At 43.0% G+C, this 25,681-nt stretch overlaps 1 protein-coding gene across 1 annotated transcript in view; it reads right to left on the reverse strand.

The window, feature by feature from the left end:
- The window catches only part of PTPRD (protein tyrosine phosphatase receptor type D), an 878,514-nt gene extending 863,054 nt beyond the window's left edge, over positions 1-15,460 (reverse strand). The window contains exon 1 of the mRNA XM_069764541.1: positions 15,414-15,460. The gene's annotated coding sequence lies outside the window, so the exon portion shown is untranslated. The remainder of the gene's footprint in view (positions 1-15,413) is intronic.
- Positions 15,461-25,681: the final 10,221 nt, after the last annotated feature.

Consider the following 25,681-nt stretch of genomic DNA (forward strand, 5'->3'; position numbering starts at 1 on the left):
GCGTGCTCAGGTACAGATAAATTAAACAGTCGACCCTTAGGAAACTTACTACCAGGAATCAAATCGATAGCACAATCACAATCCCTATGCGGAGGTAGGGCATTGGACTTGGGCTCATCGAATACATCCCGGTAATCAGATAAGAACTCTGGGACCTCAGAAGGGGTGGATGATGAGATAGACAGAAATGGAACATCACCATGTACCCCCTGACAACCCCAGCTGGTCACAGACATTGATTTCCAATCTAATACTGGGTTATGGACTTGTAGCCATGGCAACCCTAACACGACCACATCATGCAGATTATGCAACACCAGAAAGCGAATATCCTCCTGGTGCGCAGGAGCCATGCACATGGTCAGCTGGGTCCAATACTGAGGCTTATTCTTGGCCAAAGGCGTAGCATCAATTCCTCTCAATGGAATAGGACACTGCAAGGGCTCCAAGACAAACCCACAGCGCCTAGCAAACTCCAAGTCCATCAAATTCAGGGCAGCGCCTGAATCCACAAATGCCATGACAGAATAGGAAGACAAAGAGCAGATCAAAGTAACGGACAAAAGAAATTTCAACTGTACCGTACCAATGGCGGCAGACCTAGCGAACCGCTTAGTGCGCTTAGGACAATCGGAGATAGCATGAGTGGAATCACCACAGTAGAAACACAGCCCATTCTGACGTCTGTGTTCTTGCCTTTCAGCTCTGGTTAAAGTCCTATCGCACTGCATAGGCTCAGGTTTATGCTCAGATAATACCGCCAAATGGTGCACAGATTTACGCTCGCGCAAGCGTCGACCTATCTGAATGGCCAAAGACATAGACTCATTCAGACCAGCAGGCATAGGAAATCCCACCATAACATCCTTAAGGGCTTCAGAGAGACCCTTTCTGAAAATAGCTGCCAGCGCACATTCATTCCATTGAGTGAGCACGGACCACTTTCTAAACTTCTGACAATAAATCTCTATCTCATCCTGACCCTGACACAGAGCCAGCAAATTTTTCTCTGCCTGATCCACTGAATTAGGTTCGTCGTACAGCAATCCGAGCGCCAGAAAAAACGCATCAATATTACATAATGCAGGATCTCCTGGCGCAAGGGAAAATGCCCAGTCTTGAGGGTCGCCACGTAATAAAGAAATAATGATTTTAACTTGTTGAACTGGGTCACCAGAGGAGCGAGGTTTCAAAGCCAGAAATAGTTTACAATTATTTTTAAAATTCAAAAACTTAGCTCTATCTCCAGAAAATAACTCAGGAATAGGAATTTTAGGTTCTAACATAGGATTCTGAACCACTAAATCTTGAATGTTCTGTAGTCTTATAGTGAGATTATCCATCAAAGAGGACAGACCCTGAATGTCCATGTCCACACCTGTGTTCTGAACCACCCTGATGTAAAGGGGAAAAGAAAGACAGAACACAGTGCAAAGAAAAAAAAATGGTCTCAGAACTTCTCTTTTCCCTCTATTGAGAAGCATTAGTACTTTGGGCCTCCAGTACTGTTATGATCAGGTAATTCAGAACCACAATGGACCTTGAAGTTCAGAGCACACAAAGTGACCTGACATTTACCAAAAACATATGACGAGCTCTGAGACGTGGAAACTCTGCTGACCGCAATCCCTAATCCTATCACACCACACTAGAGGTAGCCGTGGATTGCGCCTAACGCTCCCTATGCAACTCGGCACAGCCTGAGAAACTAACTAGCCCTGAAGATAGAAAAATAAGCCTACCTTGCCTCAGAGAAATTCCCCAAAGGAAAAGGCAGCCCCCCACATATAATGACTGTGAGTAAAGATGAAATACAAACACAGAGATAAAATAGATTTAGCAAAGTGAGGCCCGACTTACTGAATAGACCGAGGATAGGAAAGATAGCTTTGCGGTCAACACAAAAACCTACAAACAAAAAAGAAAAAGACCCTCCGCACCGACTAACGGTACGGAGGTGCTCCCTCTGCGTCTCAGAGCTTCCAGCAAGCAAGAAAAACCAATATAGCAAGCTGGACAGAAAATATAGCAAACAAAAATAACATAAGCAGAACTTAGCTTACGCAGGATAGACAGGCCACAGGAACGATCCAGGAGGAAGCAAGACCAATACTAGAACATTGACTGGAGGCCAGGATCAAAGCACCAGGTGGAGTTAAATAGAGCAGCACCTAACGACTTATGTTGTGAATTCTGTGGCTGAGTTCACTTCTGTGGTCACAAGTGGTATTGCTGTCTCTGGGCTTCCTCCCTCAGGTGTTTTGGTGAGCTCGTTGGCTGCCTTGCTATTTAGCTCCACCTGAGTCTGTCTTCCTTGCTCCTTGTCAATGTTCCAGTGTTGGATCTGAGCTACTGCATCTTTCCTTGGGCCTGCTGCTCTGCTAGATAAGTGCTTCTAGTTTGTTTTCTGTTTTTTCTGTCCAGCTTGCTATTAACTTTTGCTGGAAGCTCTGAGAAGCTAGGGGGTGCACCGCCGTGCTGTTAGTTCGGCACGGTGGGTCTTTTTGCCCCTTTGCGTGGTTTTCGTTTTAGGGTTTTTTTGTAGACTGCATAGTTCTCTTTGCTATCCTCGCTCTGTCTAGAATATCGGGCCTCACTTTGCTGAATCTATTTCATTCCTACGTTTGTCTTTTCATCTTGCTAACAGTCATTATATGTGGGGGGCTGCCTATTCCTTTGGGGTATTTCTCTGAGGTAAGTCAGGCTTGTATTTCTATCTTCAGGCTAGTCAGCTCCTCAGGCAGTGCTGAGTTGCATAGGTAGTGATAGGCGCAATCCACTGCTGCTTATAGTTGTGTGAGGATAGATCAGGTACTGCAGTCTACAGAGATTCCACGTCTCAGAGCTCGTCCTATTGTTTTTGGTTATTGCCAGATCTCTGTATGTGCGCTGATTACTGCACGCTGTGTTGCCTGATTGCCAGCCATAACAGTACAAGGAGCCAAACCAATGATTCCCAATAGAGGGAAAAAAGAAATCCTGACAGCATTTTTTTTTTCTTAGCTCTGTCTTCAGTCTTTTTTTTCCCCTAGACATTAGAGTGCTTCAGGACACAGCTGTGGACATGGATATTCAGGCTCTGTGCTCCTCAATGGATAATCTCGTTGTAAATGTACAAAAGATTCAAGATACTATTGATCAGAAATCGATGCTAGAACCAAGAATTCCGATTCCTGATTTGTTTTTTGGTGACAGAACTAAGTTCCTGAGCTTCAGAAATAATTGTAAGCTATTTTTGGCCTTGAAACCTCATTCTTCTGGTAATCCTATTCAACAGGTTTTGATTATTATTTCTTTTTTGCGCGGCGACCCACAGGACTGGGCGTTTTCTCTTGCACCAGGAGATTCTGCATTGAGTAATGTTGATGCATTTTTCCAGTCGCTGGGATTGCTTTACGATGAGCCTAATTCAGTGGATCAGGCTGAGAAAAATCTGCTGGCTTTATGCCAGGGTCAGGATGATGTAGAAGTATATTGTCAGAAATTTAGGAAGTGGTCAGTACTCACTCTGTGGAATGAATCTGCACTAGCGGCTTTGTTCAGAAAGGGTCTCTCTGAAGCTCTTAAGGATGTAATGGTGGGATTTCCTATGCCTGCTGGTTTGAATGAGTCTATGTCTTTGGCCATTCAGATCGGTCGTCGCTTGCGCGAGCGTAAATCTGTGCACCATCTGGCGGTATTGTCTGAGAGTAAACCTGAGCCTATGCAGTGCGACAGGACTATGACTAAAGTAGAACGGCAAGAACACAGACGTCTGAACAGACTGTGTTTCTATTGTGGTGATTCTACTCATGCTATTTCTAATTGTCCTAAACGCACTAGGCGGTTCGATAGCTCTGCCGTTATTGGTACTGTGCAGTCCAAATTCCTTTTGTCCATTACCTTAATGTGCTCTTTGTCATCGTATTCTGTCATGGCGTTTGTGGATTCAGGCGCTGCCCTGAATCTGATGGATTTGGATTATGCTAGGCGTTGTGGATTTTTCTTGGAGCCTTTGCGGTGTCCTATTCCGTTGAGAGGAATTGATGCTACACCTTTGGCCAAGAATAAGCCTCAGTACTGGGCCCAGCTGACCATGTGCATGGCTCCTGCACATCAGGAAGTTATTCGCTTTCTGGTACTGCATAATTTGCATGATGTGGTCGTGTTGGGGTTGCCATGGCTACAAACCCATAATCCAGTATTGGATTGGAACTCTATGTCGGTAACCAGCTGGGGTTGTCAGGGAGTACATGGTGATGTTCCATTTTTGTCTATTTCGTCATCTATTCCTTCTGACATCCCAGAGTTCTTGTCGGACTTTCAGGATGTATTTGAAGAGTCCAAGTCTGATGCCCTACCTCCGCATAGGAATTGTGATTGTGCTATTGATTTGATTCCTGGTAGTAAATTCCCTAAGGGTCGTTTATTTAATTTGTCCGTACCTGAACACACCGCTATGCGCAGTTATGTGAAGGAATCCCTGGAGAAGGGACATATTCGCCCATCGTCGTCACCATTGGGAGCAGGGTTCTTTTTTGTAGCCAAGAAGGATGGTTCGCTAAGACCGTGTATTGATTACCGCCTTCTTAATAAGATCACTGTTAAGTTTCAGTATCCCTTACCATTGATTTCTGACTTGTTTGCTCGGATTAAGGGGGCTAGTTGGTTTACTAAGATTGATCTTCGTGGTGCGTATAATCTGGTGAGAATCAGGCAGGGAGATGAATGGAAAACGGCATTTAATACGCCCGAGGGTCATTTTGAGTATCTAGTGATGCCGTTCGGACTTGCCAATGCTCCATCTGTTTTTCAGTCTTTTATGCATGACATTTTCCGTGAGTATCTGGATAAATTCTTGATTGTTTACTTGGATGACATTTTGATCTTCTCAGATGATTGGGAGTCTCATGTGAAGCAAGTCAGAATGGTTTTCCAGGTACTGCGTGCTAATTCCTTGTTCGTGAAGGGATCAAAGTGTCTCTTCGGTGTGCAGAAAGTTTCATTTTTGGGGTTCATCTTTTCCCCTTCTACTATCGAGATGGATCCGGTTAAGGTTCAGGCCATCCAGGATTGGACTCAGCCGACATCTCTAAAAAGTCTGCAGAAATTCCTGGGCTTTGCTAATTTTTATCGTCGCTTCATCTGTAATTTTTCTAGCATTGCCAGACCATTGACCGATTTGACCAAGAAGGGTGCTGATTTGGTTAATTGGTCTTCTGCTGCCGTGGAAGCTTTTCAGGAGTTGAAGCGTCGTTTTTGCTGTGCCCCTGTGTTGTGTCAACCTGATGTTTCTCTTCCGTTCCAGGTCGAGGTTGATGCTTCTGAGATTGGTGCAGGGGCGGTTTTGTCACAGAGAGGTTCTGGTTGCTCAGTGTTCAAACCATGTGCTTTCTTTTCCAGGAAATTTTCTGCTGCTGAGCGTAATTATGATGTGGGCAACCGAGAGTTGCTGGCCATGAAGTGGGCATTCGAGGAGTGGCGTCATTGGCTTGAGGGTGCTAAGCATCGCGTGGTGGTTTTGACTGATCATAAGAACCTTACTTATCTTGAGTCTGCCAAGCGCTTGAATCCTAGACAGGCCCGTTGGTCGTTATTTTTTGCTCGTTTTGATTTTGTGATTTCATACCTTCCGGGCTCTAAAAATGTGAAGGCGGATGCTCTGTCTAGGAGTTTTGTGCCCGACTCTCCGGGGTTATCTGAGCCGGCGAGTATCCTCAAGGAAGGAGTCATTGTGTCTGCCATCTCCCCTGATTTGCGGAGAGTGTTGCAGAAATTTCAGGCTAATAAACCTGATCGTTGTCCGGCCGAGAAACTGTTCGTCCCTGATAGGTGGACTAGTAAAGTTATCTCTGAACTTCATTGTTCGGTGCTGGCCGGTCATCCAGGAATCTTTGGTACCAGGGAGTTGGTTGCTAGATCCTTCTGGTGGCCATCTCTGTCACGGGATGTGCGTGCTTTTGTGCAGTCCTGTGGAATTTGTGCTAGGGCTAAGCCCTGCTGTTCACGTGCAAGTGGGTTGCTTTTGCCCTTGCCGGTCCCGAAGAGGCCTTGGACACATATTTCGATGGATTTCATTTCTGACCTTCCCGTTTCTCAAAAAATGTCGGTCATTTGGGTGGTCTGTGATCGCTTTTCTAAAATGGTCCATCTGGTGCCCTTGGTTAAATTGCCTTCCTCCTCTGATTTGGTGCCTTTGTTCTTCCAGCATGTGGTTCGTTTACATGGCATTCCTGAGAATATTGTTTCTGACAGAGGTTCCCAGTTTGTCTCGAGGTTCTGGCGAGCCTTTTGTGGTAGGATGGGCATTGACCTATCTTTCTCCTCGGCCTTCCATCCTCAGACTAATGGCCAGACCGAACGAACCAATCAGACCTTGGAAACATATCTGAGATGTTTTGTTTCCGCTGACCAGGATGATTGGGTGTCATTTTTGCCGTTGGCTGAGTTCGCCCTTAATAATCGGGCCAGCTCGGCTACCTTGATCTCTCCATTTTTCTGCAATTCTGGGTTCCATCCTCGTTTCTCTTCAGGACAGGTTGAGTCTTCGGACTGTCCTGGTGTGGATTCTGTGGTGGACAGGTTGCAGCAGATCTGGACTCAGGTAGTGGACAATTTGACCTTGTCCCAGGAGAAGGCTCAGCTTTTCGCTAATCGCAGACGCCGTGTGGGACCCCGACTTCGTGTTGGGGATCTGGTTTGGTTATCTTCTCGTCATATTCCTATGAAGGTTTCCTCTCCTAAATTTAAACCTCGTTTTATTGGTCCGTATAGGATTTCTGAGATTCTCAATCCGGTGTCTTTTCGTCTGACCCTCCCAGACTCCTTTTCCATACATAATGTATTCCATAGGTCGTTGTTGAGGAGATACGTGGCACCTATGGTTCCATCTGTGGAGCCTCCTGCCCCTGTTTTGGTGGAGGGGGAATTGGAGTATATTGTGGAGAAGATTTTGGATTCTCGTGTCTCTAGACGGAAACTCCAGTATCTGGTCAAATGGAAGGGTTATGCTCAGGAAGATAATTCCTGGGTTTTTGCCTCTGATGTCCATGCCCCAGATCTTGTTCGTGCCTTTCATGTGGCTCATCCTGGTCGGCCTGGGGGTTCTGGTGAGGGTTCGGTGACCCCTCCTCAAGGGGGGGGTACTGTTGTGAATTCTGTGGCTGAGTTCACTTCTGTGGTCACAAGTGGTATTGCAGTCTCTGGGCTTCCTCCCTCAGGTGTTTTGGTGAGCTCGTTGGCTGCCTTGCTATTTAGCTCCACCTGAGTCTGTCTTCCTTGCTCCTTGTCAATGTTCCAGTGTTGGATCTGAGCTACTGCATCTTTCCTTGGGCCTGCTGCTCTGCTAGATAAGTGCTTCTAGTTTGTTTTCTGTTTTTTCTGTCCAGCTTGCTATTAACTTTTGCTGGAAGCTCTGAGAAGCTAGGGGGTGCACCGCCGTGCTGTTAGTTCGGCACGGTGGGTCTTTTTGCCCCTTTGCGTGGTTTTCGTTTTAGGGTTTTTTTGTAGACTGCATAGTTCTCTTTGCTATCCTCGCTCTGTCTAGAATATCGGGCCTCACTTTGCTGAATCTATTTCATTCCTTCGTTTGTCTTTTCATCTTGCTAACAGTCATTATATGTGGGGGGCTGCCTATTCCTTTGGGGTATTTCTCTGAGGTAAGTCAGGCTTGTATTTCTATCTTCAGGCTAGTCAGCTCCTCAGGCAGTGCTGAGTTGCATAGGTAGTGATAGGCGCAATCCACTGCTGCTTATAGTTGTGTGAGGATAGATCAGGTACTGCAGTCTACAGAGATTCCACGTCTCAGAGCTCGTCCTATTGTTTTTGGTTATTGCCAGATCTCTGTATGTGCGCTGATTACTGCACGCTGTGTTGCCTGATTGCCAGCCATAACAGACTTAACCTCATCACCTGAGGAAGGAAACTCAGAAGCCGCAGTACCACTCTCATCCACCAAAGGAAGCTTATAGACAGAACCAGCCGCAGTACCACTCACGACCACAGGAGGGAGCTTGGCCACAGAATTCACAACAGACAACCCCTTTAAATCATGTTGGGTCTGTTTAATAATCTTAGAGATACAGTATATCCATGAGGAAGATACCATAGCTTACAGGGCTGAGCAGTAACGTATTACAGTTACCTGGAGATTTGGTTCAGTGCTTTTCTTTATGAAATGTAAAACTGCATTAGATAATAAAAAGTATATTAAAAAATATGAGAACACTGTATAAGGTCCTGATTCATCAAAGATGGTCTTATTCACGCCGGTCCTGATGAAGGGGCTGCCTGGATGCTTCTAATCATGAAGAGGTGTATGCTTTAATGAATCAGGAACACTGGACGAGCGGCGCACACTGCTGCACCACAAATCCTACTCGAGTCCCTGATGGGGTACGATTCATAGCATAGTGAACGCTGCTACTCCTCTTAAATTTGATGAGTAGCAGTCACCATGCCCCTGTCCTGCCTCAGCTGCCCATTTTGCCAGTTGGGAGAAACTAGTATGAAAACTTCAATATTTGTGACTTTTCAGAGTTTTTATGCCAGAATTCTGGTGAAAGCTTTGATGAATAGGGGCCATAGTTAAAAACAAGAGCTGAGTTAAACCAGAGATATTAGTAACATCTATTGGAAATACCCACTCAGCTTTGAACTGCTAGGTCCACAAGCGGGCATAGCGCAGAAAGCATAACAGAAGAACCAATGCGCAAGTCAACAAACAATGTAGTATAAATGGACCTATTGAATTATGTTTGGTGGTATAGAAATATTCTTAAGGAGACAATAAACAAAAATTCATTTCTTCCTTGGCTACGTCACATTGTTTCATAGAGGTTTTAAAGAAGCATTCACAAATAGCCGAAAATATCCACAGTAATGATTTCCGCATTCAATTTGTATATGAGATCGTGACTAAAGACTAACCCAATACTGCGTTGTGATGACAGCTGTACAAACATTCAACCAAATATATAATTTATTCTGCTCAATTGTAAAATGGTACATGGGTATCTGATGACTGCACAGCAGCTGATGTGAACTTTGGATGATGTCCTCAGCTTACTCTTCTCAAAAAAATACAAAAAACAAATGTCTTCAATCATGGACTTTTAGAAACAGTTTCCGAAATTCTACATTGAAGTCTTTTTTTTTCATTTACTTTCAGGTGAAAAAACACACCGCTAAAATAAATCATCCTTTGAAAAATTCAATTTGTTCGTAGTTTTCAGTACATTTATTTTCCAGCCTCAACACATGACCTCCCAAAGACAGGAATACATTGTTTCAGACTGTGCCCATCACAAAGAGTTAATATCTACCGATACTGAAGTTAACAATCTCTTCTCTGCACCAGCATAACTTGCCTGAACAAATCATATTATAAATCATACTAGTATTGTTTTAGCCAGAAACAACCTCTTTAAATAATACATGACAATCAGTGTAAGTACTACTTGTAATAAAAAAAACTATTATAAAATATTCCAAGCAAATTGCATCATGTACTGGATGCTAGAAAACTATGTCTTACTATCTATCTATCTATCTATCTATCTATCTATCTATCTATCTATCCATCCATCTATCTATCAATCATTTATTTGCCCATTATCTCTCTCTCTATCTATCTATCTATCTTTCTTCCCAATATCTATCTACCTATCTATATATCTATCCATCATCTATTTACCCATAATCTATCTATCGTTCGATCGATCGATCGATCGATCGATCGATCGATCTATCTATCTATCTATCTATCTATCTATCTATCTATCTATCTATCTATCTATCTCTGTATATACTCGAGCGAAGGTCACAGGAGATGGAGGGGGAGCGCCAGCGGCAAAGCAGCAGTTCACAGGAGGCAGAAGACAGTTGCTCCGGCTAAAGCCTGTGCCCAGCTGCTGCAGGAAGTCGGCGGCTGCAGCTGACACTGTGTGCGCTACTAAATAGCAATGAATACTCTCTGTCCTCCACGCACATAGTCCCGGCATGGAGAGCAGTGAGTATTCCGGCAGCTGTGCTCTGCTTGTAAGCAGTGCATGATGTCACAGCCATGCACTGTTTACAAGCATAAATCAGCTGCTGGCACCGAAGGAGGATGCTGCAAGGGAAGGTAAGTAGGATGGGTTGTTGGGTTTTGATCAGGGCCATGCATACCAGGGTAGGAATGAAGAGCCATGAAGACCAGGATAGGGATGAGGAGCCATACATACAAGTATGGGGATGAGTAGCCACACAGACCAGGATAGGGATGAGGGGACAATGCATACCCGGCTTATACTCGAGTAAGTTTTCCCAGTTTTTTGTGATAAAATCAGGTGCCTCGGGTCAGCCTATATTCGAGTATATACAGCAATTATCTATCATCTATCTATCTATCTATCTATCTATCTATCTATCATCTATCTATTATCCATTATCTATCTATCTATCTAATATCTATCAATTATCTATCTATCTATTATCTATCTATTTATTTATTTATAATAATTAAAGAAAATTTGGCAGCACAACCAAAAAAAGGGGTGCAATAAAACCTGTAAAGGTGAGATTCAAACTTTAAAATAGATAAATAAATAGAAAACCAGAAAAAACAGGCAGCACTCGAAAAATCAAAGTGAAAAACCGTGGCTTTACTGATCCATTAGCAGCAACGTTTCGGCAGATTTCTCTGCCTGCTTGAGAAAGGCAGAGAAATCTGCCTAAACGTTGCTGCTAATGGATCAGTAAAGCCACGGTTTTTCACTTTGATTTTTCGAGTGCTGCCTGTTTTTTCTGGTTTTCTATTTATTTTTCTTTCTATTTATTATCTATCTACCTATCTATTATCTATCTATCTATCTATCGATCATATATCTATCTATCATCTATCATCTAGCTATCTATTTATTATCTATTTATTATCTATATATTATCTATCTCTCTATCTATCATCTATATACTAACCCCTGGCAAAAATTATGGAATCACTGGCCTTGGAGGATGTTCATTCAGTTGTTTAATTTTGTACAAAAAATAGCAGATCACAGACATGGCACAAAACTAAAGTCATTTCAAATAGCAACTTTCTGGCTTTAAGAAACATTTAAAGAAATCAAGAACAAAAAATGTGCTAGTCTGTAATGGTAACTTTTTTTTAACCAAGCATAGGGAAAAAATTATGGAATCACTCAATTCTGAGGAAAAAATTATGGAGTCACCATGTAAATTTTCATACCCAAAAATAACACCTGCATCAAATTAGAAAGGAGTGATCACACTTTGGACAGCTGTTGCACCAAGTGGACTGACTAGAATCATGGATGGCTCCAACAGGAGAGGTGTCAATTGAGACAAAGGAGAGGATTAGCAAACTCTTAAAAGAGGGTAAATCATCACTCAATGTTGCAAAAGATGTTGGTTGTTCACAGTCAGCTGTGTCTAAAATCTGGAACAAATACAAACAACATGAGAAGGTTGTTAAAGGCAAACATACTGGTAGACCAAGGAAGACATCAAAGCGTCAAGACCAGAAACTTAAATCAATATGTCTCCAAAACAGGAAATGCACAACAAAACAAATGAGGAACGAATGGGTGGAAACTGGAGTCAATATCTGTGACCGAACTGTAAGAAACTGCCTAAAGGAAATGGGATTTACATACAGAAAAGCTAAACGAAAGCCACCATTAACAACTAAACAGAAAAAAGCAAGGTTACAATGGGCTAAGGAAAAGCAATCGTGGACTGTGGATGACTGGATGAAATTCATATTCAGTGATGAATCGAGAATCTGCATTGGGCAAGGTGATGATGCTGGAACTTTTATTTGGTTCCGCTCCAATGAGATTTATAAAGATGACTGCCTGAAGAGAACATGCAAATTTCCAGTCATTGATGATATGGGGTTGCATGTCAGGCAAAAATTACATCTTCAATAAATGCACAAGTTTATGTTGATATTTTGGACACTTTTATCTCATCAATTGAAAGGATGTTTGGGGATGATGAAATCATTTTTCAAGATGATAATGCATCCTGCCCTAGAGTAAAAATTGTTAAAACATTCCTTGAAAAAAGACACATAAGGTCAATGACATAGCCTGCAAATAGTCCGGATATCAATCCAATTGAAAATCTTTGGTGGAAGTTGAAGAAAATGGTCCATGACAAGGCTCCAATCTGCAACTGCAAAGCTGATCTGGCAACAGCAATCAGAGAAAGTTGGAGCCAGATTGATGAAGAGTACTGTTTGACACTCATTAAGTCCATGCCTCAGAGACTGCAAGCTGTTATAAATGCCAGAGGCGGTGCAACAAAATACTAGTGATGTTTTGGAGTGTTTTTTTTGTTTGTTTGTTTTTCATGATTCCATAATTTTTTTCCTCAGAATTGAGTGATTCCATAATTTTTTCCCTATGCTTGGATAAAAACAGTAACCATTACTGACCACCATATTTTTTGTTCTTGATTTCTTTTAGTGTTTCTTAAAGCCAGAAAGTTGCCATTTGAAATGACTTTAGTTTTGTGCCATCTGCTTTTTTCTACAAAATTAAACAACTGAATGAACATCCTCCAAGGCCGGAGATTCCTTAATCAATCCATCTATCTATCTATCTATCTATCTATCTATCTATCTATCTATCTATCTATCTATCTATCTATCTATCTATCTATCTATATATCTATACAGTTGTTCTCAAAAGTTTACATACCCCGGCAGAATTTTTGCTTTCTTGCCCTTCTTCAGAGAATATGAATGATAACACCAAAACTTTTTCTCCACTCAGGGTTAGTGGTTGGATGAAGCCATTTATTGTCAAACTACTGTATTTTCTCTTTTTAAATCATAATGACAACCCAAAACCTCCAAATGACCCTGATCAAAAGTTCACATACCCTGGTGATTTTGGCCTGATAACATGCACAGAAGTTGACACAAATGGGTTTGAATGGCTACTAAAGATAACATCTTCACCTGGGACCTGTTTGCTTGTAATCAGTGTGTGTGCATAAAAGCTGAGTGAGTTTCTGGGATACAGACTGACTCTTGCATCTTTCATCCAGACACTGATGTTTCTGAATTGTGAGTCAAGGAAAAAGCAAAAGAATTGTCAATGGATCTACGGGAAAAGGTAGTTGAACTGTATAAAACAGGAAAGGGATACAAAAAGATATCCAAGAAATTGATAATGCCAGTCAGCAGTGTTCAAATTATGATTAACAAATGGAAAATCAGGGGCTCTGTAAAAACAAATCCACGGTCATGTAGACCAACAAAAATGTCATCCACAACTGCCAGGAAAGTTGTTTGGGATGCAAAGAAAAAAACACAAATAACATCAGCTGAAAAATAGAACTCTCTGAAAACTATTGGTGGGGCTGTTTCAAGATGCACAATAAGGAGGCACTTGAAGAAAAATGGGCTGCATGGTCAAGTCATCATAAGAAAGCCATTAGTACACAAATGCCACAAAGTATCTTGCCTGCATTATGCAAAACAACACAGAGACAAGCCTCAAAACTTCTGTTGCAAGGTAATTTGGAGTGATGAGACCAAAATTGAACTTTTGGGCCACAACCATAAATGTTACATTTGGAGAGCGGTCAACAAGGCTATGATGAAAGAAACACCATTCCTACTGTAAAGCATGGAGGTGGATCGCTGATGTTTTGAGGATATGTGAGCTACAAAGGCATAGGAAACTTGGTCAAAGTAGAAGGAAAGATGAATGCAGCACGTTATCAGCAAATACTGGAGGAAAATTCACACTCATCAGTCCGGAACCTGCGCATGGGACGTACTTGGACGCTCCAACATGACATTGATCCAAAACACAAGGCCAAGTCGACCTGTCATTGGCTACAGCAGAACAAAGTGAAGGTTCTGGAGTGGCCATCTCAGTCTCCTGACCTCAATATCATTGAGCCACTAAGGGTAGATCTCAAGGGCATGCTAGACAGCCCAGGAATTTACAGGAACTGGAGGATTTTTGCCAATAAGAGTGGACAGCTTTACCATCTGAGAAAATAAAGAACCTCATCCACAACTACCACAAAAGACTGTCATTGATGTTAGAAGCAGCAATACATGGTATTAAGAAATGGGGTATGTGAACTTTTGATCAGGGTCCTTTGGATGTTTTGGGTAGTCAATATGATTTAAAAAAGAGAAAACACAGTAGTTTGACAATAAATGGCTTCAACCAGCCACTAACTATGAGTGGAGAAAAAGTTTTGGTGCTATCATTCATATTCTCTGAAAAAAGGTCAAGAAAGTAAAAATTGAGACTGGGTATGTAAACTTTTGAGCACAACTGTATATCTATGCAACTATTAACTATCTATCTATCTATCTATCTATCTATCTATGTATTATCTATCTATCTATCTATCATCTATCTATCTATCTATTTATCTATCATCTATCTATCTATGTATTATCTATCTATCTATCTATCTATCATCTATCTATCTATCTATCTATCTATCTATCTATCTATCTATCCCATATCTATCTATCTATCTATCTATCTATCTATCTATCTATCTATCTATGTATTATCTATCTATCTATCTATCTATGTATTATCTATCTATCTATCTATCTATCTATCTATCTGTCTATATATCTATCTACCTATCCCATATCTATCTATCTATCTATCTATCTATCTATCTATCTATCTATCCCATATCTATCTATCTATCTATCTATCTATCTATCTATCTATCTATCTATCTACCTGTCTATCTATCTATCTGTATATTATCTATCTATCTATCTATCTATCTATCTATCTATCTATCTATCTATCTATCTATCATCTATCTATCTATCTATCTATCTATCTATCTATCTATCTATGTATTATCTATCTATCATCTATCATCTATCTATCTATCTATCTATCTATCTATCTATCTATCTATCTATCTATCTATCTATGTATTATCTATCTATCTGTCTATCTATCTGTATATTATCTATCTATCTATCTATCATCTATCTATGTATTATCTATCTATCTATCTATCTATCTATGTATTATCTATCTATGTATTATCTATCTATCTATCTGTCTATTATCTGAGTGTCTACCTATCTATCTATCTATCTATCTATCTATCTATCTATCTATCTATCTATCTATCTATCTCATATCTATCTATCTCATATCTATCTATCTATCTATCTATCTATCTATCTATCTATCTATCTATCTATCTATCTATCTATGTATTATCTATCTATCTATCTATGTATTATCTATCTATCTATCTATCTGTCTATTATCTGTCTACCTATCTATCTATCTCTCTCTCTCTCTATATATATATATAATAGAAATAACTGGTTAGGATTCCCATATGGAGCAATTCATTGTAAAGAAAAAAAGATATCCAGTACAGTATTACATTTATCAATAAGTTAAGCGTCCTACCTTGTATCCTTTGTCTGTGTGTGGTTTTCCAGTCCTGCAACCTGTAGAAATACAAAGTGCATATTAGATTTGTCTGTGTTTGATAGGATTCCATCATTGCTACAGGAATTGTTCTTTTTTTTTTTGTTCTTTTTTTTTTTTACTGGATATGGCAAAGCAATCAAAAAAGGTACTTAGTCTAGGTAATCCATAGATTTAGGGTATGTGCACACGTTGCGGATTTTGCTGCGGATCCGCAGCGGTTTTGACGCTGTGGATTGGCAGCAGTTTTCCCATGAGTTTACAGTACTATGTAAACCTATGGAAAACAAAATCCGCAGTGCACATGCTGCGGAAAAAAAACGCGCGGAAATGTAGCGTTGTTTATTCCGCAGCATGTCAATTCTTTGTGTGGAGTCCGCAGCGGTTTACACCTGCTCCATAATAGGAATCCGCAGGTGTAAAACCGCAGGTGGAATCCACACAAAATCCGCAAAAAAAATCACGGTAAATCCGCGGTAATTCTGCAGGAAACCTGCAGTGCGGTTTACCTGCAGATTTACCAAAATCAGTCCGGAAACATCCGCAGAGTAATCCGCAGCTTGTGCACGTACCCTAAGCCTACTATCTAGTCCATTCCTTAAATATGTCCAGGTCAGCAAACAATATGGAACAATATAAAACTAATATTTTGAAGGCTTTGATACTTCTGATAAAGTTTTAAATGTTGTTTCTGAAAAAAAAAACTGTTGATGTGAGTACTATACAACTTTTTATCTCTTGCTTTGAAGTGACTGATGCACAAGAAATGCTCTATTTTTTATCATAGTGGTACTGTAGAGGGTGTGATGTACCACCTAGTGTATTGAGAGACAGGTACAGTGGGGCAAAAAAGTGTTTAGTCAGTCAGCAATAGTGCAAGTTCCACCACTTAAAAAGATGAGAGGCGTCTGTAATTTACATCATAGGTAGACCTCAACTATGGGAGACAAACTGAGAAAAAAAAATCCAGAAAATCACATTGTCTGTTTTTTTTAACATTTTATTTGCATATTATGGTGGAAAATAAGTATTTGGTCAGAAACAAAAGTTCATCTCAATACTTTGTAATATATCCTTTGTTGGCAATTACAGAGGTCAAACGTTTTCTGTAAGTCTTCACAAGGTTGCCACACACTGTTGTTGGTATGTTGGCCCATTCCTCCATGCAGATCTCCTCTAGAGCAGTGATGTTTTTGGCTTTTCGCTTGGCAACACGGACTTTCAACTCCCTCCAAAGGTTTTCTATAGGGTTGAGATCTGGAGACTGGCTAGGCCACTCCAGGACCTTGAAATGCTTCTTACAAAGCCACTCCTTCATTGCCCTGGCGGTGTGCTTTGGATCATTGTCATGTTGAAAGACCCAGCCACGTTTCATCTTCAATGCCCTTGCTGATGGAAGGAGGTTTGCACTCAAAATCTCACGATACATGGCCCCATTCATTCTTTCATGTACCCGGATCAGTCGTCCTGGCCCCTTTGCAGAGAAACAGCCCCAAAGCATGATGTTTCCACCACCATGCTTTACAGTAGGTATGGTGTTTGATGGATGCAACTCAGTATTCTTTTTCCTCCAAACACGACAAGTTGTGTTTCTACCAAACAGTTCCAGTTTGGTTTCATCAGACCATAGGACATTCTCCCAAAACTCCTCTGGATCATCCAAATGCTCTCTAGCAAACTTCAGACGGGCCCGGACATGTACTGGCTTAAGCAGTGGGACACGTCTGGCACTGCAGGATCTGAGTCCATGGTGGCGTAGTGTGTTACTTATGGTAGGCCTTGTTACATTGGTCCCAGCTCTCTGCAGTTCATTCACTAGGTCCCCCCGCGTGGTTCTGGGATTTTTGCTCACCGTTCTTGTGATCATTCTGACCCCACGGGGTGGGATTTTGCGTGGAGCCCCAGATCGAGGGAGATTATCAGTGGTCTTGTATGTCTTCCATTTTCTAATTATTGCTCCCACTGTTGATTTCTTCACTCCAAGCTGGTTGGCTATTGCAGATTCAGTCTTCCCAGCCTGGTGCAGGGCTACAATTTTGTTTCTGGTGTCCTTTGACAGCTCTTTGGTCTTCACCATAGTGGAGTTTGGAGTCAGACTGTTTGAGGGTGTGCACAGGTGTCTTTTTATACTGATAACAAGTTTAAACAGGTGCCATTACTACAGGTAATGAGTGGAGGAAAGAGGAGACTCTTAAAGAAGAAGTTACAGGTCTGTGAGAGCCAGAAATCTTGATTGTTTGTTTCTGACCAAATACTTATTTTCCACCATAATATGCAAAAAAAATGATAAAAAAACAGACAATGTGATTTTCTGGATTTTTTTTCTCAGTTTGTCTCCCATAGTTGAGGTCTACCTATGATGTAAATTACAGACGCCTCTCATCTTTTTAAGTGGTGGAACTTGCACTATTGCTGACTGACTAAACACTTTTTTGCCCCACTGTATGTATCACACAGACAGAGGTCTGCTGCGATCTGAATCCAGGACAGGTTGCTGGGTCTTTTTTACCCACAAACCTGTATATTTCATGGTTAACCAGAAAGTGATGGGCGGGACTGGTTAACCACAGACCTCCCAGGGGGTATGTTCCTGTGATGTCAGAAAGGTCCTATATGCTTCCTGGTTGCACGACACATGGGAAGAGGAAAAGGCCATGTGGGAGTCTGAAGCTGGCTGGAGCCCCTGAAAGTCCAGGAAGATACTAAGGGTCTGGACTAGGGACAGGACCCATGTAAAGCCAGTTTGTGAAGCCTGGAAAAATGTTAAACAGGTAACCCTGAGCATGGGGAATTGTGTCCACTGGTTAGTGTCAGTTACTGACCTGTGTGGACACAGCCGCAGCTGAAAATGGACTAATATGGCAGATACATTTCTGTCAAACATAGAGAGATGTATCTGTAACATATATTCGCTTAAAAAGCTAGATTTTACTAAAAATGAAAAAAAAATCACCAACTCAATGTGTGAAACAAAAACATTTGTGTTAAAAATACATATTTTGTCCCCTGTGAGTGTCCATCAATACGGACATTACTGCTAAACTAAACCCCAAGCTCGTTACGCTACTGCACGGTGGCGCCATCGGCCGAGGATGCCCACCGACTATTCCAGTCACAAGCGTGCAGGGGATTTTTTCATCCATGGGAGGACGCTCCCTCTGTTCTTGGACTGTCAGCGCCTCCCTCACCCTTACCAGCGCGGACGGTACCATTGCAGCAGAAGCAACTACATCTGTGTCTGGATACATCAGCCACAACAATAGAGGCATCTAACACTCACTTTTCAGCTCCATTTTTTCAACCTAAGATCTAGCACGGCATCCTTATTGGGACTATTTGTGTCTTTTTAAAACTATGTTTTCCCACCTGCATTAGTACAGGGTCTAGTAAGGACAGATTGGGACAGACGCCGCCGAGTGGGGGCACCAAACAATCGTTTCTTTCTAGGGTGCCAACCTCCACACCCAGGCAGGATTCATATAGGGTTTGACCAGGGTTACTCAGGATACTTTATCTTAGGGTATCTGTCTATGTATTTTGTATTTTTTGAACACGTATTTTTTGTTTCACACATTGGGTTGGTGTTTTTTTCTGTAAATTATTAATAAAATCTAGCTTTTTAAGGGAATATACAATATGTTACACATAAATTTGCTTTTCCCTAGTCCAAAGACGTTTTTTGTTTACTAAGTATAGAGATGTATCGCTGAAGAGAATGGGCTGACTGTCAGTTATGTGAGAGTTACATAACATATAGTGGTTTATGCTTGTATAATAAACCAGAAATGGACTAGTTTAAAGGAAGACACTGTTGCTGTATATTTTCGCGCTGCCAAGTGAGTGTACCCCAACCCACTTAGTGATTGCTACGTCACAAGGGATAGACCAGTTCTTGCTCTTTTCCGCTACAAAGTATTGCTCATCACTGGGGTTTAAGCAACAGGCCATTCTGTGATCAGCTTAGTGTCATCATGACTAATCTGATGAAACAGTAAACCACTTTAATTATGAAATATATTGTGCCAAACTTCTTGACCATTCATGTCCACTCATCTGCACCCCCAAATCTCTCTTAATTGGAGATGAGCCAACCTGAACTAGAAAGTTTGGGGTTCATACTGAAGAGTCAGTGTCCGGAGCTAAACCCCAAACACAGACTTCTCACAGAAGTACTCTGCAACGTTCGGAGTTTTGGGGAAGATCCTTTTGCAGAGAGAGAGAGAATTTTTTTCCGGATCCAAAGATCGAATCTTCAATGTTTTCAAATGGGGTTCAGGTTCCGGTTCAAGTTTGGGAACAGGATTGATACTCATCGTATGTGCTGATTATTGCGCCTCAACGCGTTTCACCTCTACGGATCATCTGGAGGCAATGTTCGATCCTCACTCTCTGTTATCATTTATATGTATGTAATATCAGCCAATAACTAGGGCTGACTATTGCTATTGATTTTTCCTGTCTTACATTTATGATGTGGCCATCAAATGTGAGCTTATCATTTAAACATTTTTGAGCAAATTAATATCTATAGGGTCTCCTAGGGTCAGCCACCGTGGAGTGAGGGCGCCACATCCGCTGACAAGTAGGGCACCAACCCCCACAGTTAGGCAGGTTTTGATATCAGCAGGGAACAGATTTAGTGAGGGTGTTTTTATTCACGAGCACTTCTTGCGCTTTGTTTTTGTCCGTGTCTTTCACCTTGCCACAATCTAATCTTCAGTCAATATCGGCTTTTATAATTCCCTATCTAACTTTCCGGTCATGCATATTTGATGGTCCAAATGAGACACTAAATTACAACGCATGTAGGAGATATATGGTCAGCCGAGGGTGAGCGGGGGCGCCAATCTCGCATATATATATATATATATAGGGTGCCAACCTCCGCTGGTAGGTAGCATTTATTAGGTTGTTGTGGTAGGGATCATCTAGATTGCACGGCTGTGTGTTTTTGTTGTTTGTGTAATATTGTTTGTGATTGTTACATGATTTTAAAATAATTAATTAAAGGTGGATTGTTATCCTAGTTACTAGGGTTGAGCGACCTTGACCTTTTTAGAGTCGAGCCGTGTTTCGCGAAACCCGACTATCTTAGAAGTCGAGTCGAGTGGAATCGGCCGATTATCGCGAAAAGTCGGGTATCGACCAAAACACGAAACCCAATGCAAGTCAATGGGGGAGCATAGTCGGCAGTGAGTGGAGGCCAGGAAAACACCTACACTGCCCATTTTAATGGCAAAAACATCCATTCTTGTTACAGAAGCTTGTCAATCATAATTTAGCTTATAATAATTGGAAGTCATTTGAAATTGGGGGTCATTTGGCTAAAGTTGTGGGGGGTAGGGCTGGTTCAAGTAATTAGTGGGCCCATTAAATCTGGACGACGTCACGGCAGTGGAGCAGGGAGAGGTAAGTATTTCAACTTTGCAAGTGCTGTGATCCTGAGCAAGCAGGGGGGGGGCACTCGTTGGCATTGGCACTGGCACAGGGCCCCTCAAAGTACAGCGGTGTGTTTGCATGGCGGGGGCGCCTCCCACCGGCAGCAACACTTTTGCATACTATGAGAGGCCCTGTGCCAGTGACGTCGCCAACTAGTATTCCTCCCCCCACCTGATGAAGGAACCTGCACTTTCATCTGCACCTTCCTCTTTGTCCCCGTGTAAGGTGGTATGGTATGCGGGAAGAGGAACCTGACTTTCAGCAGGGTCACAATCTTGCTGTGTAGCGTGCACGGGGAATGTTGCGTTATGGGTCAATGTACCAGCAGACTCATATATCACTGGCTGGGCAATGGGCAGGATGAGGAGGAAACACAGATATAGGCCCAAAGAATAAAGTTGGCTAAATGCAGTTCAAAATTGGAAACACAGGACTAACCAGGGGGCATTGCAGTGGAGGACAACTGGAATGAGAGGCTGACACAGAGAGTAGGCCAAAATCAGTAAGTAGTCGAAATGCAGTTCAAAATTGGCAACCGTAGTAAACAGGCGGCACAGCTTTGTTCAGTGGAGGAGAACAGCAAGGAGTGGCAGACACCGATAGTAGGCCCCAACCCAACTAGTAGGCCAAATGCAGTCTAACATTAACAACTACTTAACGAGAGCCTGAAAATGGAATTTCAGGACAGGAAACCAGGAGAACAGCAAGGAGCGGCAGACACTGTTAGTAGGCCCCAAACCAACTAGTACGCCAAATGCAGTTGTTCCATTTAACCACTATTTAACAAGAGCCTGAAGATAGAAGCTCAGGAAAGGCAACCTGGAGAACACCTTGGAGTGGAAGACACCGTCTCTACACCCCATACCCAATTTGTAGGCCTAATGCAGTGTAGTTTCCAACATCTACTAAACGAGAGTCGGAAGACCGAAGCAATGGCGAGGAAACCTGGGGAACACCTTGGAGTGGAACACACCGTCTCTACACCCCATACCCAATTTGTAGGCCTAATGCAGTGTAGTTTTCACCAACTACTAAACGAGAGTAGGAAGATCGAAGCAATGTGGACGAAACCTGGGGAACACCTTGGAGTGTAACACGCCGTCTCTCTACACCCCATACCAAATTTGTAGGCCTAATGCAGTGTAGTTTGCAACAACTACTAAACGAGAGTAGGAAGATCGAAGCAATGTGGACAAAACCTGGGGCACACCTTGGGGTGGCAGACACCGTTAGTAGGCCCTACCAAAGTTGTAGCCCCAATCCAGTTTTAAAATTCCTCGAGGCTGAAAACAAGACTATTGAAGCTCAGCTTTTTTCAAAGGAACACAGCTGTATTGAGTGGCACAGACAGACACAGGTAGTAGGCCTTAAACGAAAAATGTGGCTCACTGCAGCTTAAAAAAGGTTACAGGGGTACACAGGCAGCATTGCTCTGGGCAGTGGAGGACAATTTCAATAGTGGACCGCAGACAGACTTTGTACGCCTACTATTAAAAAAAGGATGCTCTATGCAATTAAAAATAGGTTCCAGGGGTACACGGGCAGCAGTGGTCTGGTCAGTGGAGGAGTAGTAGAAAGAACGGGCCGCAGACAGGCTTCGAAGGCCTAACATAAAAAAATATTGGGCTGTAGGCACTTTTAAATAGGTTCCAGGGGTACACGGGCAGCAGTGGTCTGGTCAGTGTAGGAGTAGTAGAAAGAACGGGCCGCAGACAGGCTTCGAAGGCCTAACATAAAAAAATATTGGGCTGTAGGCACTTTTAAATAGGTTCCAGGGGTACACAGGCAGCAGTGGTCTGGTCAGTGTAGGAGTAGTTGAAAGAACGGGCCGCAGACAGGCTTCGAAGGCCTAACATAATAAATTGGGCTGGCTGTAGGCAATTTAAAATTGGTTCCAGGGGTACACGGGCAGCAGTGGTATGGTCAGTGGAGGCCTAGTGTAAGGAGGGACCGCAGACAGACTTCGAAGGCCTAACATAATAAAATTGGACAGGCTGTAGGCAATTTAAAATTGGTTCCAAGGGGTACACGGGCAGCAGTGGTCTGGTCAGCGGAGGCCGATTGTAATGAGTGTCTGCCAGTTAGTAGTCCAAAACAATAAATAAATGTGAATGTCTTGCATTAAAACAAAACGAAAACACTAAAGGGTGCAATCATTAGGTACAGGGGTGGGATCCTCTGCGTAGTTTCAGACCTACTAATTTGGCGCAAAGTATTTACTTTGGTAAATAGAGGACACTGCCCCTGACTATGTTAAGTACCATCATACATGTCAACACAATGGTATTGTCAGTGGCAGGAATGGAAGGATGTCAGCGCATAGACTAAACATTGGTGGAAGTGTGAGAGATAACTGTGGTAGTGGTAGAGCAATGTTTGACCTGGGGGTGGGTGAACTCTCTTGCGGCCGGCGGTACAGGCCCAGGGCCCCTCATGTTACAACAGTGTGTCTGACGTTGGGTGCGCACCACCACCGCCAGAGACACTTTATTGTACTATGAGGGACCCAGTGGCAGTGCTGTCGACCAAAAGCGGGCACACCCACCTCTTCAGACAAACAGCACTCTCACGGGTGCTTGCGCCAAGTCGCGATACCACGGCCCCGTGTGGGGAGTTTGGCCATTTAGGGAGGTGTAAACATGTCGTGTGCTGGACAATCAGCTGCAGCAAATAAAGACATTAGAAAAGTAATTCACAGTAGTCCACAGGCAAGAGCTTTTCATAGGAAAGCTAGGTGTCGGCCGGGCAAGGTGGGGCAAAAGAATTCGAAATCCAGTTGTGGTTCATTTTAATGAATGTTAGATCATCAACATTTTGGGTAGCCAGACGAGTCCTTTTTTTGGTTAATATTGAACCTGCAGCACTGAATACTCTTTCTGATAGGACACTAGCTGCCGGGCAAGCAAGCTCCTGCAATGCATATTCTGCCAATTCTGGCCAGGTGTCTAATTTGGATGCCCAGTAATCAAATGGGAATGACGGTTGAGGGAGAACATCGATAAGGGATGAAAAATAGTTTGTAACCATACTGGACAAATGTTGACTCCTGTCACTTTCAATTGATGCAGCAGTACCTGTCCTGTCTGCGGTCATAGCAAAATCACTCCACAACCTGGTCAGAAAACCCCTCTGTCCAACACCAATTCTGATGTGTGCACCCCTGACACTCCTAGTCTGCTGCCCCCTGGAGCTCGTGTGAGAACGATCATGGGCGCTGTGTGCTGGGAATGCCTGAAGCAAACGGTCAACAAGAGTTGATTGTTTGGTTGCTAATATTAGTTCCAAGTTCTCATGTGGCATAATATTTTGCAATTTGCCTTTATAGTGAGGATCAAGGAGGCAGGCCAACCAGAAATCGTCATCGTTCATCATTTTTGTAATGCGTGTGTCCCTTTTGAGGATACGTAAGGCATAATCCGCCATGTGGGCCAAAGTTCCAGTTGTCAAATCTGCATTTGTGATTGGTTGAGGGGCAGTTTCAGGCAAATCTATGTCACTTGTGTCCGTCAAAAAACCAGAACCAGGAATTGCCACGCCACCAATTTCCAGTGCCCCCGGGAAAGCTTCCTCATTAAAAATATACTCATCCCCATCATCCTCCTCATCCTCCACCTCCTCTTCGCCCGCTACCTCGTCCTGTACACTGCCCTGACCAGACAATGGCTGACTGTCATCAAGGCTTTCCTCTTCCTCTGGTGCAGACGCCTGATCCTTTATGTGCGTCAAACTTTGCATCAGCAGACACATTAGGGGGATGCTCATGCTTATTATGGCGTTGTCTGCACTAACCAGCCGTGTGCATTCCTCAAAACACTGAAGGACTTGGCACATGTCTTGTATCTTCGACCACTGCACACCTGACAACTCCATGTCTGCCATTCTACTGCCTGCCCGTGTATGTGTATCCTCCCACAAAAACATAACAGCCCGCCTCTGTTCGCACAGTCTCTGAAGCATGTGCAGTGTTGAGTTCCACCTTGTTGCAACGTCTATGATTAGGCGATGCTGGGGAAGGTTCAAAGACCGCTGATAGGTCTGCATACGGCTGGAGTGTACAGGCGAACGGCGGATATGTGAGCAAAGTCCACGCACTTTGAGGAGCAGGTCGGAGAACCCAGGATAAGTTTTCAATAAGCACTGTACCACCAGGTTTAAGGTGTGAGCCAGGCAAGGAATGTGTTTCAGTTGGGAAAGGGAGATGGCAGCCATGAAATTCCTTCCGTTATCACTCACTACCTTGCCTGCCTCAAGATCTACTGTGACCAGCCACGATTGCGTTTCTTGCTGCAAGAACTCGGACAGAACTTCCGCAGTGTGTCTGTTGTCGCCCAAACACTTCATAGCCAATACAGCCTGCTGACGCTTGCCAGTAGCTGGCCCATAATGGGACAACTGGTGTGCAACAGTGACAGCTGCCGATGGAGTGGTTGGGTGACTGCGGTCTGTGGAAGAGCTCTCGCTTCTGCAGGAGGACGAGCAGGAGGAGGAGGGGGTGCGAACGCCTACAGCCAACTGTTTCCTAGACCGTGGGCTAGGCACAACTGTCCCGAAATTGATGTCCCCTATGGACCCTGCATCCACCACATTCACCCAGTGTGCCGTGATGGACACGTAACGTCCCTGGCCATGCCTACTGGTCCATGCATCTGTAGTCAGGTGCACCTTTGTACTCACAGATTGCCTGAGTGCATGGACGATGCGCTGTTTAACATGCTGGTGCAGGGCTGGGATGGTTTTTCTGGAAAAAAAGTGTCGACTGGGTAGCTTGTAGTGTGGTTCAGCGTACTCCGTCAGGGCTTTGAAAGCTT

This window comes from Ranitomeya imitator, chromosome 1, assembly GCF_032444005.1.
Source record: "Ranitomeya imitator isolate aRanImi1 chromosome 1, aRanImi1.pri, whole genome shotgun sequence".
Taxonomy (NCBI): domain Eukaryota; kingdom Metazoa; phylum Chordata; class Amphibia; order Anura; family Dendrobatidae; genus Ranitomeya; species Ranitomeya imitator.